Source organism: Monodelphis domestica, chromosome 1, assembly GCF_027887165.1.
Source record: "Monodelphis domestica isolate mMonDom1 chromosome 1, mMonDom1.pri, whole genome shotgun sequence".
Taxonomy (NCBI): domain Eukaryota; kingdom Metazoa; phylum Chordata; class Mammalia; order Didelphimorphia; family Didelphidae; genus Monodelphis; species Monodelphis domestica.
The window spans coordinates 125848787-125858412 of record NC_077227.1 but is presented as its reverse complement, the minus strand read 5'-3'; positions in this window follow the sequence as shown (position 1 = coordinate 125858412).

Sequence of the window (9626 nt, the reverse complement as noted above, 5' to 3'; positions counted from 1 at the left end):
TTGTAAAAAGAGCCCTAGATTGATAGGCAAAAGACTTGCATTCAGATTGAATCTCTTAGTACTTACTTATTTCAATGACCATGGTCAAGTTACAGTACTTTAATTCTACAGGTCTCAATTTTCTTAACTCATAAGATAGGAATTGTGGAAGAACCTTTGCTCAATTTGATAAGTCCCCTCCCTCCCTTTCAATCTACGGGAGATTATAGAATATAGACCTTTATCATAAGGGAACTCATGATGGAATCCCAGTGAGTGAGGCTTTATCAAAGAGGATGGGAGACAGAGTAAGAGGGGATAGACTCATGTCAAAGAAACTGCTCCCTCTCAAGGCCTTAAAAGTGACATTCTAACTCATTATCCTGAGACCCTTTCCCTAGCTTTATCTCCCCTGGACTTCTTGCAAAGGCAATGGAGGAGATTTCTATGCCTCCCTTTCTCCTCTGCCATCTCTGTCCTATTTATTGGCCCTAATGAATCCCTCTATTTGTACCTCTGGGCAAACCCTAGACATGAACCATACCTAAACTTTGTTTTAGAAATTTCTCTAGAGTTTTATTTGGGGGGGGGGGGGCAGAGACAGAGAGAAAGAGTTTAACTCCCTTGGGTTCAGGCTTTCAAGGATTAAACTTGGTTTATATGAACCCATAGTTCCTTTTGGAGATCCTTGCATCACAAGGTATATGTAAAAGGAGGAGATTTAGACTAGATGATCTCCAAGGATGTTGGCACCTAACTGTAAAAATTAAAATTAAATCTTAATAATAAAATGTTATATTTTAAGGGATTTATTAATGGATTACTATTAATGATAATTGGAAATCAAGGAATAAAGAGGATGCTGATCAGCCAGTTCAAATGCCTGCCTTACCGCCACCAAGCTCACTGTCATCATGCCAAAGAGGGTTGGACCCTCCATGTCCCTGCCTAATATCCCCTGTCTACAAGAACTATGATGTAACAACAGGAAGTCAGTGGGCTCCTGGGAAATGTAGTTCTTTTTTTTTAGGATAACAGATTTTCAATTATATATAACAGCTACTTAACAAATGCTTGATGAAGTACCACTACTAGGTCTGTATCCCAGAGATCTAAAAAAGGGGGAAAAGCTTGTACAAACACATTAATTTTTTTATTATTCTATTTTATTTTTTATTATTTATTTATATTATTATTATTAAGATATTTATTATATCTTTTTGTGGTGGCAAAGAATTGGAAACTGAGGGGATGTCCATTAATTGGGGTATGGCTAAACAAGTTGTGGTATATGATTATAAGGGAATGCTACTGTGCTAGAAGAAATGATGAGAAGGATGATTTAAGAAAAACCTAGCAAGAAAAAGGAAAAAACAAACAAACCATGAACCGATACAGAGTGAAGTGAGCAGAACCAGGAGAACAGTACACATAGTAACAGCAATGATATATGGTGAACATTTGTGAATGACTTAGCTATTCTTGGCAATATAATGATCTAAGACAATCTTGTGATGAAAAACGCTATCCGCCTCCAGAGAAAGAACTGATGGAGTCTAAATGCAAACCGAGACATATTACATTTCACTTTATTTCTTCACTTTTCTTTTGTTTGTTTCAAGTTCCCTTTCACAAAATGACTAATATGGAAAGATGTTTTATGCTATTACACATATAAAAATCTTTTAAAAATGCTTCCTGTTTGATTTATTATAGTTGTAAATCCCATGAGTTTATAGTTATTAAAACCCAATACATTTCAGCAAACATTCAGCATGCACCCAATACATGCAAGGCCCTGTGTTAAAGACTAGGGCTACCAAGATGAATAAAGTTCCCATCTTTAAGGAGTACATTATGTCTGTAATGTATACAGACAAAAGATGTCCACAGAGGAGCAGAACACGAACTAAATTGAGGATGGAGAGAGTACTAGTATATGGAAGGATCAGACAAGGCTTCATGGGGAAGGGACCTCTTGAGCTGAGCGCAGAATATAAGGAACAGAAGGATTCTGCTAGGAGGAGAAAAGCAGGAAGTGCATTTAGATGTGGAGAGCTGCTTTTATAAATGCACAGAAGTGGAAGATGGAGTGCTGAGTTTGGTGAGTAGTTAATAATCTAGTCTTCTCCCAGTATGCTCCTTTAGGAATTGGTTTGCCTTTGTCTTGTGTCTCAGTGCCTGGTACAATTCCTTGTGCATAGTAGGTGATTTAATACATGTTCAGTAAATTTAATTCAACTGGGATCCGGGGTGTGATGGAGCCCTCTGAAATGGACCAATTGTTAGATTTTCAGAATCGGCATTCACACCTCAAAAATTGCAAGTTGTAAAGGCAGCTAGGTGGCTAGAGAGCCAAGCCTAGAGATGGGACATTCTGGGTTCAGATCTGGTCTCAGGCACTTCTTACCTGTGTGAGCCTGGGCAGATCACTTAACCCTAATTGCCTAGCCCTTACCTCTTCTGCCTTGGTATCAGTCCCAAGACAGAAGGCAAAAGCAAAAAAAAAAGTGATGGAGAAAAATGTTAGTAGTATAAATTAAGCTTAAAAAGTTTTGCAGTTTTTTTTTTGAAATCCAGTTGTTAAAAATTTACCAATATTACTTCTGCCTAGAAATAGCACGAGTGAAAGGGAATAATGTGAAATAAAGTCAGAAAAATTTCTAGAATTCAGAGTTTGGAAGGTCTTGAATGCTAGGTTGATGAATTTGTGTTTTGTCCCAGAGGCACCAGAAAAACTCTCTTACCACTAGTCAAAATTAAGAGGCATCGTATCTTTTTTCTGTCTTTAATTAATTAAAGAATTTCTTTTATTCATATCGTGAAACTAATACCTTCATCTATACTAGTCTATTCTCCTGTGGTTGTACTGCACAAATTTAGCACATTAAATTGTTGGTATACAGCACTTGATAAAATAAACCCTCTTCATCATCTTTTTAAAAGTTTACTAGAAAACTCACCTCCTTCAGGAAGCCATCCCTGACTAATTTCACTTAGCTCAGCTTATACTGTCATTTTCTCATCATCTCATGTAAATATTGTGGTGAAGTTATGTCCCTCTTTGAACTTATTCTGAAACATCATTATATGTAGGCTTCTGTGGTATGGTGAGGTGTGGTACACTGGAGGATGATTAGAGATAGCCTGGTCCTGGGAGTCAAATCTGGGTTTTAGTCCTGACTCAATAACAGACTAGACTCAACAACCCACTAGAACATCACTCCCCTTTTCTAGATTCTAGAGCAATACCTTGCACATCACCGCTGATTGACAGGAAGTGGCCTCCCTCCTACACTTCCAGTCTCATTTCATATCTTTCCTCTTTATTCATTGTCCATTCATCCAACTGGCCTGCCAGCTGTTCCCCATACGTGTTCCATTTGTAGCCTCTGTGCATGGGTGGTACCTCCAGTCAGAATGATCCCTCTCCTCACCTCCAGTCTTAGAATTCCCAGCTTCCTTGTCCATGTGGTCCTTTCTGCATGAAGCCTTTCCAGATTCCACCTAGTTGATCTTGAAATGATCTTTTATTACTTTGCATATACATGTGTCTCCCAGTAGAATGTAAACTCCTTGAGGACCAGCATTTGTTTATTTTTGTATCCTCCATGCCTAACACAGTATCTTGCACCTAGCTAACCCTTTAGGAATGTTTGATGATTTGACTTTACTCCAATAAAGAAATCAACAGACATTTATTAGGCACTCTGTTAGGTGCTAGGATTAAAGAATAAAAAAATTAGTCTGTTCATGTTCTCACAGCCTCAAGGAGCTAGGTTTTCCCTCTGTTCCTCTCTCTGTGTCTCTCAGTCCCTCTCTTTCTGTCTTTCTCTTTCTCTCCCTGTCTCTCTCACTTTCTGCCTGTCTCTCTATCTCTTTCTGTCTGTCTGTCTCTCACTTTCTGTCTCTCTTTCTCTTTCTCTTTCTGTCTGTCTCTCTACATTTCTCTGTCTGTCTGTCTGTCTGTCTCACTCACTTTCTGTCTGTCTGTCTGTCTCTGTGTCTTTCCCTCTCCATCTCTATCTCTCCCTCTCCCTCTCTGTATCTCTCTCTTTCTATCTGTCTCTCTCCATTTCTCTTTTTCTGTTTCCCTCTGTCCATCTTTCTTTCTTTCTCTGTGTGTGCCTTTCCCTCTCCTTCTCTCTCCCTCTCTGTATCTCTCTCTTTCTATCTGTCTCTCTCCATTTCTTTTTCTGTCTCCCTATGGCCGTCTGTCTGCCTGTCTCTTTCTCTTTCTCTCTCTATAAACTTGTTTTGTTAAATATTTCTTAATTACCTATACACATTTTTAAACATCCCTTTTTAAAAAGTCGAGTTCTAAATTCTATTGTCCCCTGCCACTTCTTCCCCACCCCTTGAGGGACAAGCAATAGAAAGAACTGGGATTTATTGTGAGAGGAAGCTGTGGGGATACAAGCCAATATGGGATTCATACAAAATAGATGCGCAGTGATCTGGTAGGGGACATTAATGACTGAGAGAGGAGTTGGGAAAGGCCTGTGAAGGAAATTATTTCAGCTGAATGTAGAAGAGATCTAGGATTCCAAGAGGTGGGAGTGGGGAGGAAAAGCATTGCAGGTAGGGGGGTGGGGAAGCCTATGCAAAATGCCTGGATGTGGGAGATGGAATATTGTGTACAGAAACGGCAACTAGGCCAGTGTGGTTGGAGTGTAGCATGTGAGGAGGAGTAATGTGTAATAAACTTGGAAAGAAAGGCTGCAGCCAGATTGTGAGTGTTTTAAATGCCAAACAGAGGAGTTTGTCTTTTATCCTTAAGGCAACGGGGAGCCACGGAAATTTCTCAAGTATGGGTTAGACTGAATTAGGAACAATAATTTGGCAGCTGTGTGCATTAGAAAAGGGGGAGATATTGGATGTAGGGAGAAAAGCTATTGCAATAGGCCACCCGAGAGGGACTAAGAGAGGTGCTAGAGTGGTCGCGGCAGTAGAGAAGGGGATGGAGGGGGAAGGTGGTTTGGAGAAACAGGTGAGTGAGAGTGAAGAATGGGGAATGACTCCTGGGTTGGGAACGTGAGTGACTCGGAGAAATGGCGAAGTGAGAGATGGTGTTCTGTTTTGAACATATTGAGTTTAACATGCCTACGGGACTTTCAGATGGAGATGCCCAACAGACAAGCAGTTGGAGATGTGAGAGAGGCTAAAGCTGGATCCATGGGTTTGGGAGCTATTTGCACAGGCATGATAGTTGACTTCATGAGGGCTGCAGAGATGAGAGATAGAAATAGAGAGAGAGGGAAGGGGGTAAGGAGGAGGAGGGAGAGAGAGAGAGAGAGAGAGAGAGAGAGAGAGAGAGAGAGAGAGAGAGAGAGAGAGAGAGAGAGAGAGAGGTAAGGAGGAGGGAGGGAGAGAAAGAGAGAGAGAGACAGAGGCAGAGAGACAGAGACAGAGAGACACAGAGAGAGAGACAGGGAGATAGACAGGGAGAGAGGGAGGGAGGGAGAGAGAGGGAGGAAAGGAGAGAGAGACAGACAGAGAGACAGGGAGACAGAGACAGAGAGAGAGACAGAGAGAGAGAGAAAAGAGGGAGAGGGAGAGAGAGAAAGAGAGAGAAGAAAGAGAGAGAGAGAAGAGAGAGAGGGAGAGAGAAAGGGAGGGAGAGAGAGAGAAAGAGAGAGAGAGAAAAGAGAGAGAAGAGAGAGAAGGAGGGAGAGAGAGAGAGGGAGAGAGCGGGAGGAAAGGAGAGAGACAGACAGAGACAGAGAAGAGAGAGACAGAGAGACAGGGGGAGACAGAGAGAGATGGGGGGGGGGAGAAAGAGAGAAAGAATCAGAAAAAGAGACAGAAATAGAGAGAATAGAGGGTTCAGGAAAAGACCCTGGGGTGTGTCAACCGTGAAGGAACTGGTCTTTAATGATGAGCCAGCAAAGGGTACAGAGAAGAATAATATTGATAGGCAGGAAGAGAACCACGACAGAGAGGTCTACCGAAACAGAGAGCAGAGAGTATTCAGATATCTGGGGTGGTCAGTAGTTTCCAGTTTCACAGAGGTTAAGACGGATGAGGCCTGAAAAAAGGCCATTGAATTTATCAATAAAAAGATCACTGTTGACCTGTAAAGAGTAGTCTTTATGAGAAAGAGGAGAGAAAGAGGAGGCAATGGGCATAGATAGCTTTTTTTTTTTCATTTGACTGGGTATAGAAGAGATAGAGGAGTTGGATTGAATGGAAATATGAATATGAAATAAATCCCCCCTTATGCAGAGAGGGGGCCTTCTATGTTGTACTTCCTAGTGGGGTTGACTTATATACAATGTCAACTGGTAAGAAGTGAGTAAAGCACACTGGAAAGGGAATTGCTTTAGTCAGTGAAAGACCCTTTATTAGGCATTTATTATATGCCAAGCATTGCACAAAGGAAGCACTAGAAAGGTCCCTGCCTTCAGGGAGTAGACATTCAAACAGTCATGTCCAAAAGAGAGAGAAATAATGAAGACCATATTTGGGGAACTATTTAATTTGGACAGCAAAGGACAAAAAGCTAGAAATAACGGAGGCAACTGAGAGGTCCATTGGATAAGAGGAGCCGGAAATTCCAATCTGAGGTCAAATCTGGTCGTAGTAGCTGTGTCCTTGGACAAATAATTTATTTATTTAGTTTTCTTTCAAAAATGTATTTATTTAATTAATTAATTCAGACTATTTTTCCATGGTTACATGAGTCATGTTCTTTCCCTCCCCTCTTCTCTCCTGACTCCTGGAGCCGACAAGCAATTCCACTGGGTTTTACATATATCATTTGGACAAATCATTTAACCTCTTCCAACCTCCATTTCTTCATCTGTAAAATAGTTATAATACTAGGACCTACCTTCCAGGTTTGAGGGGAACTAGGTGGTACAGTGGATAGAGCACTGGGTCTGGAGTCAGGAATAACTTGAGTTCAAATTCAGGCTTAGACATTATTAATTAGATGTGGGACCCTGGGAAAGTCACTTAATCCTGTTTGCTTCAGTTTCCTCATCTACAAAATATGCTGGAGAAGGAAATGGCAAACCACTCCAATATCTTTGCCAAGAAACCCCAAAATAGACAGTTATGTGGTTCAATGGATACAGAGCCAGGTCTGGAAATAGGAGGTCCTGGGTTCAGATATGATCTTAGATACTTCCTAGCTGGTCATTTAAATTTTCTTCTACCTGGGAAACTTTTACTTGGTATCGCTACTAAGACAAAAGGTAAGGGTTTAAAAAAAAAAGGAAAACCCCAAATGGGGTCACAAAAAGTGGGACACGACTGAAACTACTGAACAACAACCATAAAAACCTCTTAGGCTGTGGTGAGGATTAGATGAGATAACCTATATATCATACTGTATAAACTTTAGTGTGCTGTACAAATGCTAGCTATTATCACCACCACCACCACCACCACCATCATCATCATCATTATCATTATTATTATTATTATTATTAAGCCCCTGTTATATCCAAGGTGGTATATTGGCATTACACTAAGCATCTCTGACCTCTCTGAGTTTACAGTTTACTGGGGTGGGGAAGGGTGAGAAAAAACAGAGGCAGAAATAAAATAATACAAAATCATCCCAGGTGCAAACACGCAGAGAGAGCCCAGGAGGTGCCTTTTGAAGGTGGCCCCTTAGCCGGACTCTGAGGGATGCCAGGGATGCTGGGAGACAGAGGCGAGGGGGGCACGCTTTTCAGGCAGGGGAGATCATTTGATCAAAAACACAGAGAATAGAGAAAGAATCTCGTGTTTGGGGAACAACTCACAAGCCAGTTTGACTGGAATGGGGAAGTAAGTGGGTGAAAGAGAGTAAAATGAAATCAGACTGGAAAGGTAGGTGGAAGGCAGATTGTGGAGAGCTCTAAGTGCCAGGCAGGGAGGCTGGGGAAAAGCTGGCTGCAGTTCCATCGTATCTGACATTTACTGAGTATCTCCTATGCACAAAGTATTGTCTTGGGCGCCTTCTGCATGGGGGAGGAATCCTAAAAGATGGGAAGTCGGGGTCTTTGGCCCCAGGGAGCTTGTCATCTCTACTCGGGGCCAGAACACACAGGAGAACAATTGGAGAAGCCATTTTCTGAACAATATATCAGCCGATGCAGATGATTATGGTATATAATGTTCTTCCACTCACATAAAAATGTACATATATGTGTTGAGGGAGTTCATCACTATCCCTTCCAAATGGCACTGAGTCCCAGCTGGTTTCTTCAATCACGATTTATAGTTGATCTCAGTTCTACTTCTGGCCAGATCTTGTCTGATGATGCCGACCGTTCCCGCCCTGGACCATACCATTGAGATGATGTATATAACACGCAATGGGGGAAAGAGTGGGGGGACAGACATTCCCCCCCCCACATCTGATGTCATTTGACGCTCTGTCCTTTTGTTCCCTGAAGCTTGTCTGTGGTTCTTATTTGTATTCTTCAAGGTCAGCAGCAAATGTTTTGGTTTTACTTTGAGTCTTCCATCCATCAGGCATCATCACTTTTTCTCTTTCTTTCTTTCTTTTAATAATATTTCATTTTTCCCACAATTACATGTGAGAACAATTTTTTAATTCATTAAAACAATTTTCTTGAGTTCCTAATTCTTTCCCTTCTTCTCCTCTTCCTTTCTCCCCAAGACTAAAGTAAGCAGTCGTTTGTGATGGGCACTTTTCCTGCTGCCCAAATGGAAGCCCCAGGGCTAAGGGTAAGAGGGAGTCTTTTGGGAAATGGAGTCTCTAGGGCTCTCACTGTTCCCCTTTCCAACTTTACCACCTCCAACCCCTTGCTCAGGCCCCTGACTCGACAGCATGCTAGGGGATAGGTGGGGGAAAGGTTGGGGTTTTCTATTTCACTTCTAGGAAATGTGCGTGTTGGGTTTGCCCACATTAATCTGGCCTCATTAACCTGGGGGGAGCCGCGTCACTTCCTGGCTCCTGAGCATTGAGGGAAAAGCTTCCATACCAATGCTTCTTCCTTCTTTCCAGGAAATTGTAGAGAATTAGAACAGAGATGGTCTGGACACGACTTGCAATTTTTACTGGAAATCTCAATGCTGTTTTATTCTAGATGATGTCATACAAATGTATGGCATCATTCATGGTCAGCCCTTTATATATGGGTGTACCTCTGGTCTCTTTCAGGGAATCCCCGCCCCAGCCCCTATTTGATGCTCAGGATCTGGGTCTTCACTGTGGACCCAGCTGTACTTTGGAAAGAAAAGCTGTGTCAGTGACTGTGGCTGGGTGGCTGGGAAAACTACCCAGCACCAGAAAGAGCTTTACATTCAGAAATCAGCAATGAGACAGCCACAAATCTTCCTGGCCCATTTCACCCTGGGGGAGGAGGGGGGGTTCTCATTTGTTCACCATAGAGAAAGAACCTGAGAGGTTCCAAGTTTGACCTTCCACCTACTGTAAGAATCTCTTCTACAATCATTCTCTTCTTGACTATCTCCAGGGATGCTTCTCTCACTACCTCCTGGGTCTGTCTGTTACATTGCCTGACAGCTCTGTCAGAAAGTTATTCCAGATATTGAATTGAAATCTGTTCCAAGAATTCTTTTTTTTTTAAAGAAAATTCAACTTTATTTTATTTTCAGTTCTACCATCCCTATAACTCTACCCAATGGTTCAACCTCTACCTTCTGGAGCCACACAGGACAAAGCT